A 20,804-nucleotide genomic window follows, 5' to 3' on the forward strand; every position below is an offset into this window, starting at 1 on the left:
ACAGCCAAATAATGGGATACTAATGCACTCGGGGGCTCTGGTCCATTAACCTGTCTATGCCCCATTTAACCATGATCTGTCTCTAATCTATGCATGCTGCTTTTATACCTTTCTGTAGGGCTGACCATGTTTTGTATACCTTTTTCATAACTGCAATATATTTTTATTTTTATTACTTATCATTTGTTGACTGGGTTAGTACCACTAGGTTAGTGGACTACTTTCAGGGGAGACCCGAGGTAGTATTTATACTGCTAGTGGAAATTTGGACAAGGCATCAGGGAACTACTCCTACTCTTTTTGATAGGTCCCATGGGATCTTTTCCATCCACCTGAGCTACCCCCAACTCAAGAAAATGGGATCTCAATTTAATATCTCAGAGTAGATCTATTTTCATAATTTACTTGTAGATATGAATGGCTTTCCAATCAGCTGTGATCATTTCACTACAGAATGACTATCACATTTAAAACTTACAGAGGAATTTATTCACCAAGAAACTATAAGCCAGCCTTCTCTAATTTAGTTATTGGAAGAAATATTGTCTGAGCAGTCACATTCTGTCTTCTACACATCCATTTTTTCTGAAATATCAGATTGCTGTTGCATTTTGTTTTATGACAATCACCAAAACTATTAGTTCTTGTTACATATGATCATTTTACACTGTTAAGAACATTTAAACTTTTTCCTCTTTATAAGACAAATTGCCATGCAAAACTTGGGATTGTTCTCAGTATATCTGGTGTTTACACTCCACCAGTATCTCTCTGGTCTGTCTATGTTTATTCAAAATTGTCATACCCCCACATTTACTAAATGGAATCTATACAATGAAATTACAAGTAAGTTCTCTCTGCTGCAAGACTGATACAAGTACTAGTTCCAGTACAAACAGTGAAGATTTTCTGCCGATCTTTAAGGCCATCCTTTTTATTTAATTTAATATGGTTATTTTATTCTATATTAGGAATGCTTGGCTACTATGTATGTGTTTCAGTTTTGATAAATGTATCAAGCAAGTTTCTGGTATTAACTTGCTTGATGAGTGTAATCAATCAATTTATGTTTGTACTGTGTATGTTTACATTTGCCTTTTACCTTGACCATTGAAGATAACAGTCTTTTGAGACAGTTTAGTTAGGTAGTAGCCAGAAGAATAAACATAATCACACCAAAGGAAACAGCTGTAAAAATAATCTCCTGAACAATACTATTATAAACCTGAAAACTTCCACGCACATAAAGTATTTTTGACTGTGAGGCTCACTTTGTTATTGATAGATCCATTAACAGAACAAATTATAAACAAGTCACATATATTACCACAACCTATTAAAGACCATATTGTGAGAATGTATCATCTTAGCAGTTTACTGCCTAATTGAAACCCATCTAACTCCCCAAAAGTAAAGTTTCATATAGATTTTGTGGTTGTACTTTTCTTTCAGCTCATAATGAGCCATTTATTTAGGGAACAGTGAACATACTGTAGCTTGCTAATGCTGAGTGAGTTGTTCCAAAGTTAGTTGGGCTTTGATATATGTGTTGTCCTAGCCATTATCACACATCTTTATTTTCTCTATAGGAAATGTGGTGTTACTCCTACTAGTTGGAAAGTATCAGGTATTATGTCAGTTTTCAAGGGGTGTGACCAAAGGGACCTATCCAGTTAACAGTCCACAACCAAACCCAAGGAATGTTGTAACCTTACAGTTGTCCTCTAATTCTTGCCCATGTTATCATAAACTAATTTTTGTGTAACTTCTGTAAAGTCTACAGTATTGCTTCAGCTCATTGATGACATATAAGCTGCTATGATAACAGGTTTCTAAAGGAAGTGGTCTTTATCAATCAAGTATTTTATTTTCTGAATCAAAATATGACAAAGACTTGTATTAATGAAACATCCTGAACTTGGCAGAATGACTACCAACACGATGGGAAAGAAGAAAAAGACATTAATGTCTCTCCAAATACCACCAGCTTCATTGTCATAAAAAATAAAGCCCTGCCTACAACCCAGGTGACCTCAGGTCAATTAGTGGCTCACGCATCTGCTGGAGCTGGAAGGGGAGGACAAGAGTGATGTGGCTAAGACAGCTTGCTTTTCTTTGGATGAAAGGGTGTGTGTCTGTGCATCTGAGCACATTTGTCAAGTGGAATCCTAAGTGGAGACAAGGGATCATGTGAGGATACTATCTATAAGGTGGGTCAGGCCTTTCATTATTTATGTGCAGAGCTGAATGTGGACATCATGATGGCACATTACAAGACAACCCTTTTGCATGTTTTGGGGCATAGGCAGGAGAACTCTAGGTCCCTTAAAAACTCAGTTGTAACATAGATGATGGTACCACTCTCAGCTGGCTTAACCCCCCCACTTTCAAGGGGATGAACAGTCCCAAGGGCTCTCACACTAACAGGAATGAAAGGGCCAAATGACTAGTGACAGAGATTTTGACAATTAATGGAGGATCTGTGCAAATACATTTCTCACCACACACCACTTAATGATTGACTATCACAAATCTCTTTCCCAAACCCTCTTCTACTCACCTTGTATATAAACCACCTACATAAGAAAGTGGTGGGTACTCATAATGATGCTTAATTGTTGAACAGTGGTCTGGCAACAGGAACAGCTATGACTAATGCCATAGGTATTAGGACCACTTGGTGTACAAAACTTTCCGAGCTCAATAAATTCCACATTTGATCCACCATAATAAGCTTCTTGAGTTTCATACTGTAATTCTGAGCAAATGAAAGATAAAGGAAACAAGGCATTGGAAAAGATCAGTGGGAAGCCTCTTGTAGCTGGAGGTCTACTCATGGTCCAGCTTTATAGTGAGTATCCATGAAATTCATATCAGATATACACTTCCACCTGAAGGAATAAGTAGAACACAATCTCTAGATCTGAGTGCTTATCCTAAGGACACATTGCTTTAATAACTATGTGGCCTGAAATGAAAACCTTGACCTAGAGGTCATATTTAACTTGTAATGCTTTGCAGAAGTGTTCAGTGATGACCTAGACATGACTGGGCAAGTATCATCCAAGGAAGAATTACAGAAAAAGACCACTGATGTATGCACAGCTCTGGAAGAATATGCTTAATGTGTCTTTACAGCATTTGCTATATTTGTCATAACTGAACACAATGCAGTTTGGTAGCCACTTGGATAGGCATAATTTACTAACATTTTTGCCTTTATAGCCTTTGGCAAAGAAAGAAAGAAAGAAAGAGACATTCATTACTGCCTATGAATTGTGTTCCATTTGCATAGCGCCTGAACTACCTCTGCACATTCATGCAGAGAATACATTACTCTCATTGGCTGTATTACTGTGAAAAAATGGCAAATTAACTCATCGATTTAAATTGCTTTCCACAGCAACCTCTGTCATGAATAATGGATTTGTATGCAGTGAACCTATCTGTGTGAAAGACTAGGAAAGGAGGCATCTAAAATAAGGATTGTAGCTCAGAAATTTGCCTAGTTGTATCACCAGAAATAATGTGTTTCAAGACGAGCTTTAATTTTGCTAAATCATTAGGATCAATGAGAGGGAGAGGGAGCTTATTCATCATAAATATTCTGATATGGTAAAATATTCTTAAACGGAGGATGGAGAAAGAAGGTGCCAACTTAGACAGGCCTTGCAATTTTTATTACATTAGAAAGACGTTTAAATTGGCTTTAATGAAAGAACTGATAAGCCCGGTATCAGAAATGTCCACAAAGATAATGAATTACGAGAGAAATCAAGAAAGAAAAGAGATCCATATGCCTTTCAGAAGCTCAGCTTGAAAATATTTTCCATTTCTCTGTATGTGTTCTAAATGCAGGCCATTGAGAAGATAAACATATAGAAACATTTCTAGCTAACTGGAGCAGGCATGCCATTAACTTGAGGAGAGGAAGTAGTGATATGGATAGGTTCTCCCAGGGATTTTATCAAACATTTACATTGTCGGAGTCAAAGGGGCTGGATGACACTGACAAATTACTGAAAATCAAATATATCTTGGTCAAGCAGAAGCAACTAGGATTACAGTTACCTCTCAATCCCTGGCTTTGGGAATATACATTTGTTAAGAGAAGAACTGGGGGAAACTTACAGAGCAAACATTTAAGCCAAGTCATTGTCAGTGTATCCTCGCTCCTGGTATTGAGGGAGGAACAAGAAAGAAATATATTCAAGCATTTGGTAATTTGGAAGGCAGGAAGACCCCAAGCAGGGGGCCAGCATTTCTTGAATATCATTTTTTTGCCACCAGTGGACACTGAAATCAGTCATGGGGCATCATGATGCATGTCCTTGTCCTGTCCACAATGTAGATTTACTGCCTGGACTGTGAAAAATAGATAACAGTCTGTTGGCCTTGAAAGCCTCTTTGCTGTGCTGGGGTAGAACTGAGTTTATTCCTGCTTGTTCGTATACTGTGCTACTGTCATGTTGGCCTTGTGGAATGCAGTCCTAAACAGTACAAAAATGAAATAATTCTTTCAAGATTAGGACACTCATTTTAAGTTTTTACTCTTACCTGGACCAGACAGTGATCTTCTCATCCCACAGAGTAGATATTGTGCTACTTTGTAATACTGTTGATGGTCTAAAAAAACATTCTTGTGGCCTCTTTGTTGCACTAAGTGTTATGAATGAGCTTTTTTTCCTGCTTGATGTATTGTACTACAAACATGTCTGAATGATTGGCCGTATGGCATTGTGGAATGCAATCCTGTAAAGCTTATAAGAAAAGAAGAACTGCTGTCTTCAGTATACTGATGTGAAATGTTGCTTCTTATCTGAACAGGAATCCTTACACTATGTAGTCTAGTTCTTTTCCCAATCCATAGTTCAGACATCCATTATTTTTCTAGATTTGGGACTTGGAACCATCTCAGACATCTCTTGCAAGATTCCATGATCTGGGTGCTGCATTCAAGAGGTCTGAAACTTGGGATCACTGAACTTTAAGGTTCTACTGCAAATTCCATATACACACCCTCTCACAAGTGGCACCATCAGTGTTTATGCTGCCATTAGACAGAAACAACTTTTTGTTTTTGAAGATTATTGGCAGTTTTGGATGGCTCAGGTTCAGAGGACTGATTTCATGTTTTTCTGCATAATGTGGATGATTTGAAGAGCCAAATGCTGTCTCCTGCATCACCATTGACATCAGACTGTGGCAGATATGCTGTAAGAGTATTGGCTCTGGCTCAAGGGCCCGAGGGGCACAACAGTCTAATATTCCCCCTTTTTCTTAGTTGTTTTCTTGATTTTGGGGCTATGGTACTCTTCTTTCTAAAGGATAATTCCCACATTATGCTATCTGCTGTTTTATATGAAGAACTGCATTTCTAGTTGTTAGTCACACCTTTTGTAGACCCACTTTTCTACTTTGCATAATCCCCTTTTCAGTATGGAGTGATAACATATTTTGCAGTTTATGCCTATTTAAAGCATGTTGGACTTAGGCAGGAACCTGAGCTGGAACTCTGAATTTCTCTAATAAGGAACATCACATTTTGTATACTCATGGTATCCTACACAATGGCAATCCAAGCTTCTGTTTTGCATAATCCCCTTTTCAGTATGGAGTGATAACATACTTTGCAGTTTATGCCTATTTACTGCATGTTGGACTTAGGCAGGAACCTGAGCTGAAACTCTGAACTTCTCTAATAAAGAACATCACATTTTGTATACTGCTTCTATTCATGGTATCCTACACAATGGCAATCCAAGTTTCTGTTTTGCATAATCTGCCTTTTCAGTATAGAGTGGTACCTTATTTTGCTGTTTATGCCTATTGACTTAGATGGAGCTCTAAGGCATATACTGGCCAGCACTGAATCCCCTGAGAGTAGTAGCTGAATTGTAGTAACATTTTCATCATCCTAAGAGTAAAAATGCCTACAATGTCTTGGCATCTATAAAACATCCTACCATATGCTCCATTAAACAGCAAATCTATACAGAACAATGCAAATCCTTCAACAAATGAGGTAAGGCAAAACTAGGAGTGCCAGTGTGTGGCTCTTTTGAATCTTAACACATTCTGAACCCATCTGCTGTATCACGGAATTTAGACCATCAGGCTGACCAGTGTGAAGACAGTGGAGTCATGTGTCATGTGATGCTGTATGTCATGGTAAGGTCAGCCTCAAGCATCGTCTTATGGAGTGTTGTACTTTATACAGAATGCCATGTTACATATTAGCATTTGCACCAAGAACTTTAAGGCCTTCACATATAGTTCAGATGATGCAAGTGCAGTGTTTTATGTTTTTTTCTTTCTTTTCTGGGTCTATATTAATAATCTGGAAATATAAAGCAGTGACTGAGGAGTTAGGTCCCCTTTCAAGGACACTGCTGGTATAGTGACATTTGGCTTGGGGAGTCTTTTTTCCAGAATGAACACTATTTAAGTGTCTGGAATATCTGGTCTGCATTCCTTGGAACTAAGCCATGGTATTGGCATATTCCCATGTGTAACTCACTGTGTCTTGAATATTATACATTGGTCATTAACATTCAAAAATGAGCACTCTGATTGGTCAGCAAATCGAGCATATACCAATGGGAAAAAGTCCGGTCACCTGGACTTTTCTTCCATTACCATATGCTATACGTTTTTAAGTTTTCTTCACCATAAAAAAGTAATAATAAAATTAGAAATCTAGACAGTCCAGAGGTACAAGAGAAACAGCACAGAGAAAATACTAGGAAAATCAGGTACATTACGTACCTGATATTCCTTGTATTTTCTCCATCCTGTCTCTGCCTCATACTTCTAAAGTGTCCGAATTTCAACCTTATTAAAAAACAAAACAAAAAAAAAACCAGGAGCAACGGAGATCTTCTTTTCTCCATTGCTTTCTTTCCAAAGCACTGATGTAATGAGTAAGCCTGGGAATACAAGTCCCATATGCATGCGCAGTACATCAAAAAAAAGCAGCAGGATATCCAATGAAAGTGGAAAAACAACACAGATCATTCATACAAAGACATTATTTAAGAAAAGTAATTTTTTCTTAAATAATGTCATTTTATAATAGCAATGACTGACTCTGTGATGTAGTATATTGAAGGTTATCCCCAATTGGCTTTGTTTAATCACTCAGGCTTTGCCCTTGTGATTAAACCACAAGAGCCATGGGTAAATCTTCAATAAACCACACACCCACATTGTTGGTTATTACTATAGTATCCAACAATAGAAGGACTGCTCAAGAAAGTGGCATCAGACTTCTTCATGCTTCACAGACCCTTCTTTGCAGACAGGCGACAGACTCAATTGGTCATTCTCCTCTTCCTCCTCCTCTGTCTTTCATGAGTTTGAAGATCTCACTAAAAATATGATCCCTTGATGATAAAAGAGGAAACTTTCATTACTTCATTACTGTTGTCTTGTGAGAAGAGTTCATATTCCTGTGGTGGCTCTATCCAGGCTTTTTCTGAGAATTATGCCCAGAGGAGATTCTGACAGATACGTGTCAGAAATGCAGCCAGACTGTGGAGCAGGATTAGGAGTCAGCTGTGGCAAGGATAACCTCATGGGGAAGGCTGAGGTGCTGGCTGAGACACAGCAACCTGAATGTGCCACAAAAGGATTACTACATATGAGGAATCTACGTCTTCACTGCAGAACACTGAATTTACAAATCTTTTGGAAGGAAACTACTAAAATAAATAAATATACTGGTGCTTGAGAAACTGATGCTCATGAAGCAGATGCTAGGCTTGACTGACACATGCATGGCTAATGTTGAGTATGCAACTACCTTTGGTTGATGATGAGTATGCTAACGTTAGTAAGGCTGATGTTAGGGGGATCCATGTTGGGCAAGCATCAGTAAGGCTACTGCCACATATCTAGACATTACTGAAGTAGATATTGGTAGGACCAATGCCTGCCATACTGTTGACATTCATGCTGCCATCAATGACATAGTTGTCAGTCTGGCTTACACCTGCCCCAGTCAGCAGGAACCCCTGTAGACAGAGTCTGAAGCATAGAGATGGATGGTGCCTCTAACTGTTTCAGTGAGTAGTCAGTTTGCTATATCTAGTTTTGTGGTGGATCTGGTAGCTGCTTGATTGGATACAGAGAAGCTAGAACTAGCAAAAGAATTAAGTACACTGCTGGAGCGGAGGTAGATTCTGGATAAAATGGGCTCTGTGTTTTATGATGGATTCTAATTTTTTTAACTGCATTCTGATCCATTATTTATTTATTCATTAGTTTTTTTGTTTGTTTTTGCCTAAATTGTCAGTTGAGGAGTAATACTGGCCTTGGGTGCTTCTTATTGCTTTTATGAGAACCAGCACATAGATTTTGTAGAAGGGAAAGAGGGTCCTTGTTCCAGTCTCTATAACTTCTATGGTATTAAGGATGGTGCAGTGGTGCAGCGGGTAACATTCTTGCCTCATAGCAAGAGGTTCTCAGGTTTGATTCTTGGCTGGGGTGCTTCTGTGCAGATTGTGCAAGTCCTCCCTGCATTCATGTGGGTTTCCTCATCGTGCTCCAGTTTCCTCCCACAATTCAGAGACATGCATCTGGAGCATTTCTCCCCGGGCCTCTGCTGAAAATTGGCTCAGTTCCAAGTTGGAATTTCCCGGTAAACAAATGTTAAATTAAACATTTTTAAAGGGCTTTCTTCAGCACTTTGTAGTAGTAGTGTTGAACCTTGCATGTATGACTTGAAATTATAATGATCTGAGGAAAGATGCACCCTTCTGATCACCTTTGATCAATGTTGACATTAAAAGTGGTTCACTGTCCACTAAATGTAACAACAGCTCTTATTATAGCTGTTCATATCAGGATTTGTTTTTTAATAATTATACTGTCAAGAAATCTCCCTTTATGTCATCAGGAATTTGTGGTGAAATGTGTGCAGCACTGACCCCCACCACATGCACCATGCTTACCTGAAAAGTTGGGAGTAAAAGAGAGGTACCCCACTGCAGATCCTGGTATAAAACAGGAGGCACACAATGGCAAAGAAGCCAGGTGAGACAAGCATAATTCCAAAAAGAAATTACCACTTTGTTTTTCAGAGGATGTATTTGTTGCAGAGATGGTGAGTCTGAAACAAATCATCGTTGTTCTTACCATATAGGTAACCAAAATTAAGGCATACCTGGACAATACTAAAGCAGCTGTTGTAGATACAAAGGTATGCATTGCCATAATAAACAAGTAGATGACAAGAAAAGACGGTAAGAAATATGCCCACCAAAAAGTAAAAAATGCCAACTAATAAAACTGAACATCTGAAGGGCTGATCCAAGTGAACAGCCTGTTTTTTTTTTTTGTTTTGTTTTTTTCTGGCTTACCAGGGAGAAGAAATGCTATATATCATCATTTTTTTCACTTTCTGTTTAAAGTAGTAGTCCTGTCCTCTCATAGGGCAAAATATCTTACAGAGCTTCACCCCATCAGATAACCAGGGTGAAGCCTCCAGGCCCATTATTAGCTGAATTCATAATTATTTAAAAAGGTGGATATATCAAATAGGGAAGAAACTGTTGTGGATTGGTTACCCACTGTGACTCTCTGAGGAATCTTAGATGATGTTAGGAGATGGTAAGCTACCTACAAGGATGCATATGGACTGATGAATGGAGTATCCATAAAGGTGAAGATTAAAGCCTCCTGTATTCTTCAAGTACTGCAAAAGAGGGTGGCCGTGGTCAAGATGGTGACTTGGTAGCAGCTTACGTCTCTAGCTCTTTGACCTGAAAACTATTTCTGACAGGAATTGTCTGCTATAAATGATATTTGGCTGAATATTTTGACATCAGTCTACTACTAAACCATCAGGAGTTCTATTGAAGAACTTTTTATCATTTGAAATCCAAAAATTCCTGTCACTTTCAACTGGAAAGAACAATTCTCTCAGCTCTTCAGAATGAATCATACAAAAACTTATTCACAGGACTCTTTATTAAAAAGGAACTACATTTTTATTGTCAAATATCCATGCTTTATCACTAAAAAATAGATAACATGGGCAACAAACTGGATTAATTTAAAGACAAATGCTCTCAGCAACTGGAACAACTACATGAAATTATTATGCAGCAAAAGTCTCAGATTTCAGTCATAGAGCAATCTCTTAATGACATGAAGAGTAGACTTTCTGAAGAAGAACATCAAACATAATTTTTATTAAAACAAAACACCTACTTATTAGACAAGCTAGATGACCTGGAAAATAGATCCAGGAGGAACAACCTTTGAATCTATGGACTTCCTGAAAAAATGAAAAAGACAATATAATTAAATTTCTTACATCCTGGATTCCTTCTACACTTAAACTACCGGAATCACTCTCTTTTGGCATAGAATGAGCCCACAGATCCCTAATTACTTCAGAAACATCTACTGCAACAAAAAACAAGCAAAGCTATAATTGTGAGACTATTTTCCAGTCAGGATAAAGAACTTATTATAAAAACTGCCTGGGCTAACTCTCCAGTTAAATTTCAAGGTTTGGTAATTAGATTTGACAATGATTACTCCTCAGCTGTAGTCTCAAAGAGAAGATAATTTATCCCATCATAAAAGCATGAAAAAAGAAGCAACTTAAAACACATTTATTGTTCCCAGCCAGACTGAAAATCTTTTTCCCTGAGGGCTTTAAAATATTTGATTCACTGGATTTGGCAACAAAATATTTGCCTAACAATATACTTGATCAAGTGTAAATAATGGACTAGTCTAATAGTATACCTAAAAGATATCCTGAAAAAATGGATGGAAAGCTGTAGAACAAAAGAAAAAAACTGAAGGACAAATTAAAATTTAATTTCTGTATGTTTACATTCCCACCATGGCATTGTACTACTGATAAAACCATTTCTCTAGTAACCATCTTTTAATACATGTATATTTTTTATCTTTATTTATCTATTAAATGCCTGTTTTTCATCATAAACCAGTATAGTTTAACTCTGAGAGCATGTTCATAGGTATATAGGTGTGTACTAGGCTAATGGCCCTGGAGTCTTCACAAGCCTAGGCCATAGGATTACCCTGGCATCTTGCCACCTAACTTTAGTTCCCAGTGCCTCTGTCGAGTAGAGCCACTGGAGTGATCCCCAGGGTGAATCACTTGAGTTAATAATAGCTCCCAACTTGCAATTGTCTACAAACTTTGTCAGCCAGAGTCCCTTCATGTTGGCCTGGACTTCAGAGAAGTAGACCAAACAGGAGAGGACCCAGGTCCAAACCCTGTGGGACTCCACTCATGACTGGCTGGCAGTCTGACTTGGAGTCAGCTACTTTAACACTGTGGGTTCTATCTGTGAGCCAGTTTGCAACCCACTTAGTGATATAGGGGTTGATGCCTAGCTTAGTGACTTTTTCTATGATTCCTGAGTGGGGAATGGTATCAAAGGCCTTGACCAGATCAAGGTAGGCTGTATGAAACACCTTGCCTTCATCCACAGCTCTGGTGACTGACTCAAAGAAGTCAACCAGGTTGAGCAGGCATGATCTACCCTTCACAAAACCAAACTGTGTGGGATCCAGAGTTTGGATATTCTCTATATCCTTGTTTATTAGGTCCATGATGATGCATTCCATAGCTTTGCATATCAGAGTCGCAAGGATAATGGGGTGATAGTTCCTAGGGTCTGTAGTCTCACCTCCTTTGTGGAGAGGGATGACTGTAGCAGTTCGCCATTCAGTAGGAACAAAGCCTGAGGTGAGGCTGTGATTGAACAGGGCACACAGGTGAGGTGCCAGTTCACTCTGCAGTTCATGTAGAACACAGCCAGGGATATTGTCAGGTCCCATAGAAGCTGTCTTCTTGGCCTTGGACAGTGTTGTTTTAACATGTGCAGCAGTAATACTGGGTGTCTGGCAATCTACTGGTATTGTGATTGGTCCTTTGGGGGGTAAAGTTGGTGCTGAATCTGTCAGCCAGTATATTGGCAATATATGTTAGCTTGGTATAGGAGATACCATTGTGCAGTAGCTCAGAGCAAATCTGGGTATTGCCATGGAGATTCTTCACATAACTATAGAAGGCCTTGTGGTTGTCTTTACTATTTGCTGCAATTCTGTTTTCATAGCTAGCTTTAGAGGATTTGATGAGGGATCTCAACTTTTTGTTGAGGCTGATAGAGTTTTTCCAGTCTTGGGACTTCACCTTATTCTGCATCAGTTTCTTCCTTCTGCTGTATAATTTGTTTATGGCAGGGAACCACCAGATTGGCTTCCTTTTTTTGGTGGAGAGCATCTTGGTTCTTTTGGGTATGGCGAGATCCATGCATTTGTGTACATGTTGATACAGTGCATTGGTGTATGATTTGGTGATCATGCAACTATTCTCCATTTGCATGGGTGCCGTGAAGTTACCCATGTCTGTTTTTAGGAGCCTAAAGTTAGCTTTGGAGAAGTTTTTCATGGTGGTTACCTTTGCGGGTGGGGAGGTGGGAGGGATGTGGATTTCCAAGGTGATTAGTTTGTGGTTGGATCTAACCAGGGAGGAATTGACTATTGATGTAGAGCAACAGTCGCCCATGTTAGTAATGACTAGGTCAAGAATGTTGCTACGTCTAGTGGGGGGTAAGAAGTAGCTGGTCCAGGGCATTGGAATTAATGAATTCCAGGAAACGTTGGGCAAGTGTCTTGGTACATGAGTAGTTTTCCCAGTTAATGGAGGGGTAGTTGAATTTGCCCAGTATGAGAGTGTCAGGTTGGACCCTAATATTCTCCATTGTGTTTAGGAACGTGGAGTGTGAGTCTTGGGACATGGTTGGGGACCTATAGCAGGCTATGACCTGAATCGCTGTCTTACCCAATGTTAGCTGAACCTGAAATATCTCTGATACGTTATGTCAGGCTACAAGTCTGGAGGTATGCGCATCCTTTATGAATATGGAAACACCACCACCTTTGGAACTTCGGTCTAAGTTCTGGGGCTGAAAGGTGTGGAATGAGTTATAGCCTGGTAGTGCAGGGGTGCTTTTTGCTGCCTTGAACCAGGTTTCTGTTACAGCATAAATGTCGATGTTCTCCATTTCAAGGAGTGCTTCGAGCGAGTGCATTTTGAGATTTAGACTTCTAGCATTGAGCAGCATGACCCTCAGCTTGCATTTGCTTGTAGCTGTTACAGTGGTAATTTGGTCTTTGAAACACCGCCTAAAAATGTATCTAATTCCCTCCCTCTTCCTTTGAAATCAGTACTCATATACAGTTTATTGGTGCATAGATTTATTAGTGTTGTTAAATGGGCTGTGATGGTTGTTTATTACTGCTTGATACAATCCCTTTTTGGTTACATGCAGTATTTCTGTCTATCTTAATTATCAGATTGGGCTCCCGATGGCCTTAAATTCAGGGATTGTTACATTCCTGATTTACTCCTAGGCCCATAGATGTCTGTTTTGTCTTTCTGCTCCTCTGTGTGTGGGTGGTGCTTGGAGTTGGGTCCTGGGCTGTTTCTGTGGGCATTCCTTTTGTTTTTTTAGTGTTTTATGTCTCAAACTGGTGCTTTCCTTTTTTGACATGATCTACAATTTTTGGCAGCTATGCTCTGAGTGGATTGAGTGTCTACTTTGCTGTCTGTGGCTTTGGCGTCTTGTCCTTGCCTGTGCAATCCACCTTTTGACTAATTGGGCAGTAGCCCTTTGTATTTCTCAATGGTTTACACTATTTTTTTCAAGCTATGGTTTCTCAGTGCCTTCTCTGCATGAGACTTACCTTGTTTCTTTTTTTTTCTCTGTTGTTTGGAGCTCCTTTTTCCCCACCATGCTCACGAGGCACTCTCTTGGTTGGCTTTAGCTTCCATTGTAGCAGTTTGCTGCTATTATGTCTCTGCAAGCTTTAACTGACATCTCAGTCACCTTAGAAGCGGCATCAGCTCAAAGGTCAAGTGGCAAAGCTGAGACATCTAGCTCATCATACAAATATGGATTCACCTAACAGAATGATTATTTCTCCCTGATTTTAAATTTAAAATACACTAGAAAAGATCTAATTTTATTTCCTATTAAGAAATGCAAACTTTCAACTGCAGCGATTCTCCCTATGTGAACAACACCTCCAAATCATTAGCTATAGATTATTACTACTAACTGTTCAATCTAAGGTTTAGTGAAGTTACAAAATAAAATATTGAGCAGATCCTTAAATGCAGATTGTTTTAATCTATTAATGTTACAATCTGAATAAAGGAGGAAAGAAAAAAGGAAGTGAAAAAAGACGAAAAGAAGGAAAGGAAAAGGTGAAGGGAGGGAGAAATAGAAGACGAGAGATAGAAGAGAGGGGAGGGAGAAGGAAAGAAAAGAAAGGAAAGTATGGTTGACCCTTGTTATAAAATTATTATTGTTAAAATAAATGTTTATTACAGACTCTGTGATTGTACTGCAAAGGAGGGTGCTGATTCCATGTGAATGTATGATGAAGTTAATATTGTTCATAATGGTGGCTCAGACCATTCACATTGTTTCTCACTGCTTCTTGATCTGTATCATCACACAGATTATCTTTGGAGGAAAAAAAAACACCAAATTTACATTCTTGTATCTGCTTCAGCAGCTGATGCTTGTGTTTCATAACCCTTCATTTTGGACCATTGTATATCAGTATGGGCTCCCAACCATAATTCAAGGTGTATAGCACAGATGCAATACACATAGTTTTCTTAAAGAAGCTACATTCAGATTGACATTTTCTATTGTTGTCACACTCTGAACTGCACATGTATAGTTCTGACAAAAGCATTATTATTACTGGTTTGCCATTATCCATTACTGCAAAATAAGATGCTATAGAATAACATAGATTTCAGTGTACTAGCAATTGATTAATGTGTCATAGTCAGGTAGGAAGTAAGTGGCAGCCAGAGAACTAAAAAAAAACTGTTAAAGAAAAGAAAGTGGAGGTAAAGAACATATATTTACTAAGGAAAACTAACTTTTGGTACTGAGTTAAATAGGTAGAGGTTATAATACATGAATTCACTAATTCTTGCATTACTTTTCATGCAAAGTGCTTGAATGGCATGTTGATTTGAACACTGTTTAAAGTTATTTTTTCCTATATTATCTTTCTGTTATTATGCATTTTCATGATACAAATTTACTCTTTGACTTCTATAAGTATTCTCACATACACATACTCACTTGACTTGATGTACAAATTAGAATTGCCATGTATATTTTAAGTCAAGCTGAGTATTTGATTTTTAAAATAATAATGTTCAATATATGTTTAATTTTTTAGGTAGAGAGCACTTATCTCTACATAGAAGATATGGATAGATGGATTGCTTGGGTGGTTTTACTACTCAGGCAAGACATTATAAACCTCATAGTGTTGGGTATTGGTTTTATTATTCAAATTTCTAAGTCTTCAAGTTTTTTTAACTTTTGGTTGTTGGATGTCTATCAGAAGTGTACATAATTCTCTAATGTGAATATTTGTCATTTTCTCTATTCTCATATATATCATCTTGGGTCTAGAACATTTCACTGAATGCACATTTCACTGAAACTCAAATTAGTGTGCACTTTTCACTGAAAGTTCAATTCACTGAAAACACATTTCACTGAAAGTTACATATGGGCTTTTCCCCACTGTAGTGTGACCCTGGAGTTAGTATATATAGTAAGGAGGTGTGGGGGGCATAGCCCTCCACATATTTTAAATATTTTGAACTATATACATGGATACTTGCAATTCCAATGTATTACTCTTTTCCGAACATAATATATACTTAAAATATGTGGGGAGCTACCCCCCACAACCCCCCTTACTTTAAATTTACTAACTCCAGGGTCACACTACAGTGGGGAAAAGGCCATATATAACTTTCAGTGAAATTTGTTTCAGTGAATTGAGCTTTCAGTGATTTATGTTCAGTCATTTGAGTTTCAGTGAAATGTGCATTCAGTGAAATGTCCTAGACCCATTATTTCATGTTTCAAGCATACATTGTTATATAAATTCCAATTTACACTAAGAATATGAAGTGTTTGTTTATCAATGTTAATGGTCTAAGTAATAATATTAAAAGAAGAAGTTTCAGTTTACATAAACCTCATTTGATATTTCTTCAAGAAGCACATCTTCTAAATGAAGACATAAATAAGTTAAATTTCAATAATTATACAGTATTAGCAAGTTCTCAATTTAAACAGAAGAAAAGGGAGTAGGTATTTTACTCAGAAATACTACTTTTTCTTATTTATTTTTTATTTATTTTATTTTATTTATTTTACATTTGTTAACCGGGGGTGTCTGACTGAGCCGAAAAGGTCCTTTTTCAGCAGAAGCCTGGGGAGAAAAGCTCCACAAAGAAAAATTACAGACACATTTAGTTATTTAAACATGATCAGTATACACACAAATTACAGGAGACATGTTTTTTACAGTGGTATGCGGCACATAAACAGTTACAGTGGACAGAACAAACAAAAAATATTAATTTTAAAAATAAAGGTAATTAATAGATTTGTGGTGTACAGCTGAAATTTGGAACATAGGTAGAATACATACATAGTACACAGGTACAGTACATACATTGTAGATTAGCCAGTGTTTGTGAGTAAGATTGAAAACTATTATCAGGTGCTCTAGATTTTGTATGTATGTATTTGTTCTCCTAGGATAATCACTATACATCATGATTCTTCTGGTATGTTCTGTTTAGTATCACTTGAAATAAACAGGAAAATTTATACTTTAGTTAACTTAAACTGGATCACAGGAGTTGGGGCTAAAAAGCAGTTAACCATCAGTTTGAAGATATAGCCAATTTTGACAAAGGTAGTTTAATAATGGCAGGAGATTTTAATTGTATAATGGATGACAAAGATACTGACTCAAATTGCAAGCAAAATAAATCTCCCTTGTCAAGAGCTCTTTTGAAATTCATTGACACAGTAATTATTAAAGATAGCTGTGAGTTGTCTGACTCAAATTCATTATTTTTCACCTTTTATTCACATTGGGATAATTCTCACTCTCGAATTGACAGGGTTTATATTTCAAATGATTTAATAACAAAATTAGATTGGGTTAAGGTCATAGCCTGCCCTTTATCAGACTACAGTGCATTAGTCTTTGAAACAGATCCTGTCCCAATTCACTCCTTGCCTGTCACTGGAATACTGTCATATATAATAAACGTAATCCTGCTACAACAAAATCGCCAAATTTGCCACAGGGGCATCCTACCATAGTCACCACTGTCTCTCACTTGCTGAACTGGGCTGGCTTGAACTCCCTCACCTCCTTCAGTGGTATCAACTCTCACTCGCCCACAAACTAGTAAACCATCCACTAAATGTCCCATCCCTCCAGAATCTACTCCAACCCTATCGCACCACCAGACCACTAAGATCCAGCAACAAAAATCACTTGCAGATCACTAAAGCCAATAACTCTGCTGGTGAAGCACTATTCTCTTGCATCATAGCCAAATTATGGAACTCACTCCCACCCACAATTACCTCCGTGCCATCATGCACCAACTTCAAAACTTTATTAAAAGTGCACCTAAAAACATGCTGGTTATGCCCTTGCAACTCCCACTCTAATATCATCCACCCCATCCAACTACTACTTTTCTTTTCACTCCACTAACTACCTTGATTATAGCAAGCTCAGATGCTCATAAGCCTAGTACTTATTATACAGCAGGAACTTCTCATTGTTACATTTGTTAATGTCTGTTATGTACTTCACAGATAAAGATTCTAGTTGTCTACTGATGTACTATGTTCTTCATCTGTAAATATGTTGTAAGTAATTTCTATGTTAAATTGTTAATTGCTATGTAATCCAATGTAACTACTGTCTGTTTATTTTACTGTGGAGCTTTTCTCCTCGGGCCTCCGCTGAAAATGGACCCACACTCCCGGTCAACAAATTTAAATAAATAAATAAATAAAATAAATAAACCTAAAAGAGTTTAAAGAATTCTATTTAAATGAAATAAAGACATTTCTTGAAATAAACACTACTGAAGATATCTCAGAAATATATATACGGGAGTCTTTAAAACCATATATTTATGGTAAAACACTATGTTGGTTTATTAACAAGTAAAAAGCATGGAACAAAGACATGTTAGATCTGCAGATTAAACTTGATAAGCTTAAATTAGAAATACAAAAGGGTAATTCTAACTTAATACCAGAACTAATACAAAGCAATAATAAATATTCCGAAATACTACATCACAAAACTACAATAAATATTGTGAAAATTAAATTAAATTCTTATTCCATTAATTCCGTTAACCAAAGACAATTAAGAAATAGAACAAAAAATTATTAACTCTAGACAAATAAATGAAATTTACAACCCATACACAAAGAAGAAAGTAACTGATCTAAATAACACTGTAGAAGCCTTTAGACTTCATTATAATATACTTAATTCTTCAAAGCCTAGGTCTTTACCAATAAATTAGATTTAATAATTTCTTAATGAAAACATTTCCACTGGGTTAACTCAGCAGCAAATATATATTATTAACAAACCAATCACTATGACTGAGTTAAAATCACAAATTTGTAAACTTAAAATGAAAAAGCACCTGGTCTGGATAATATCCTACCTGAAATGTACAAACTATTGACAGGACAATCCTTGCTTTTACTTTTAAAAAGACACACTATAGCCAAAGAAGACATAAGTATACCCCCTTCTTGGAAATACTAATATCCCCAATAATAAAGTCTGATAAAGATGAAAAAGATTGTTCTTCATATAGGCCCATAACCTTATTAAATATAAGTGTTTATGGCAATTTAAGCCAACAGAATCAAACATTTTCTTCCCTTACTAGTGCATGAAGATCAAACAGGATTTGTAAAAGGGAGAAACACCTATGATAACATTAAAAAAGATTGACCATATTAAATACCAATGCATAGACCTGACTATAGTCTCCTTAGATATTAACAGTGCCTTTGACTCTGTAAGCTGGAACTACATTCTCTTAGTTTTAGAGGAATATAAATTTCCAAAAGCTTTTAATATATTAATGCAATCCTTATATGAAAATTCTTTTGCATATGTTAAGTTAGGATCTCACATTTCTGGTCCCATTACAATAATGAAAGGACCTAAACAAGGTTGCCCCTTGTCATCTTTGCTGTCTGCTTTACTGATAGAACCTTTTGGGAATAGTATTAGATTAGATACTAATATCCAAGTTATACAATTCACTAAAACTTTAAACTTGAAACTCTAATTGTTTGCAGATGACATACTCTTGACCCTGTCTAATGCAAACCATTCCTTGCAAGCACTATTTAACTCCATGATTACTTTTCAAAACATTTCTGAACAACAGTTTAATGAAGATAAAACAAAATGTTGCTTTTAAATTGTTAAATAAAATATAATAACATAAGCAAAACATTTTCTAAATATGTTGATAATTATGGCAGACTCCATTATCTAGGAGTTTATTTATCAGAAGATTTAAACGAGTCACTCTTATTTAATTATAATATTGTTTTAAATAAAATTGAATTGATGATGTCTAACTGGAACAAACATTTATTTACAATGGAAGACAGATTATTTCTGATTAAATCAATTATATTACCCAAGATATTATATCTCATACAAGTCTTTTCTCTCCCTCCTCCTAAAGACATTATTCAAAAATATAATAAGCTGATATTAAGATGTCTATGGTTTCCAAATAAACATTGAATTGCTCTAAACAATCTCTTGATGGACTGGGAGGAAGGAGAAATCAACCTTCCAGATATAGAGACATATGCCCTATATGGAAACAAATGCATGAACATATCTGCTTAGAATCCATACAGAATCAAAATCATGATCACTTGTCTATTTTATCAAATTTCTTTTATTGGATTCTTAAAATCTATATCTTAGAAAATAAAATATTAGAATTCTATCACAACATATAAACCTCACATCTGTATTTAAAGTTTGTGAATAAGAATCCTAGTATCAATTCTTATTTTTTCATACTTCTTCCTTTTGTCTTTACACTTAATAATCTTAACACATTTCATATTTACAAGATGAATACTCTGAAAAAAGGAAATTTACTATTTTGGCATCAATTAATAGAACTAGGTAAGGTCATCTCTATTAACCAGCTTATGGACAAATACAATATACACAAAGATATGAGGTTGACTCTACAATCCTTGATGCAATTTCTCATAAATAAAATAGAACTAATGCAAATCTCAGTTAGACAAGACATGCCTAAACTAATTGAAATATTATATTAACCTCAAACAAATCTTTTCAAGGAAATTGTCACTTGTCTAACATTTACAAAATTATTAAGAAAACAAAAATATATGACAAAAAAATCTTACGGAACTATTTTGCATCAATAAATGGTCATCTTCCAACAGACGATGACAAAAAAATATTTTCTTAAATCTTCAAAACACACTACGCTCTCATTTCATTAGCAATTGTTTACCTGTTTTACACCTCATAAACTAGCCTTGATGTTTGCAAATGAAGATCTATGTTGGAGATGTGAGATAAAATTAAAATTTTTGTGAATGTAAAAGCCTTAAAGTGTATTGGAGTAATATCAACTACTTTTTACAGATTGTCTTCAGTGATAACTTCCAATTAACTAAATCATTGGTTTTATTTAACTCTCATATACCCAAGTGTGTTTCAAAAATTATTTACACTTCTTTGGACTTTACTAGCCATAGCTCAAAAGATTATTACTGTCATTTGGAAAAAGGTGTCTTCTCCTTCATTCAACGAATTCAAGAATCTTACCCTGACTGTTGGTC

Source organism: Protopterus annectens, chromosome 6.part0 (genome assembly GCF_019279795.1).
Source record: "Protopterus annectens isolate FY-2018-M chromosome 6.part0, PAN1.0, whole genome shotgun sequence".
NCBI lineage: Eukaryota > Metazoa > Chordata > Ceratodontiformes > Protopteridae > Protopterus > Protopterus annectens.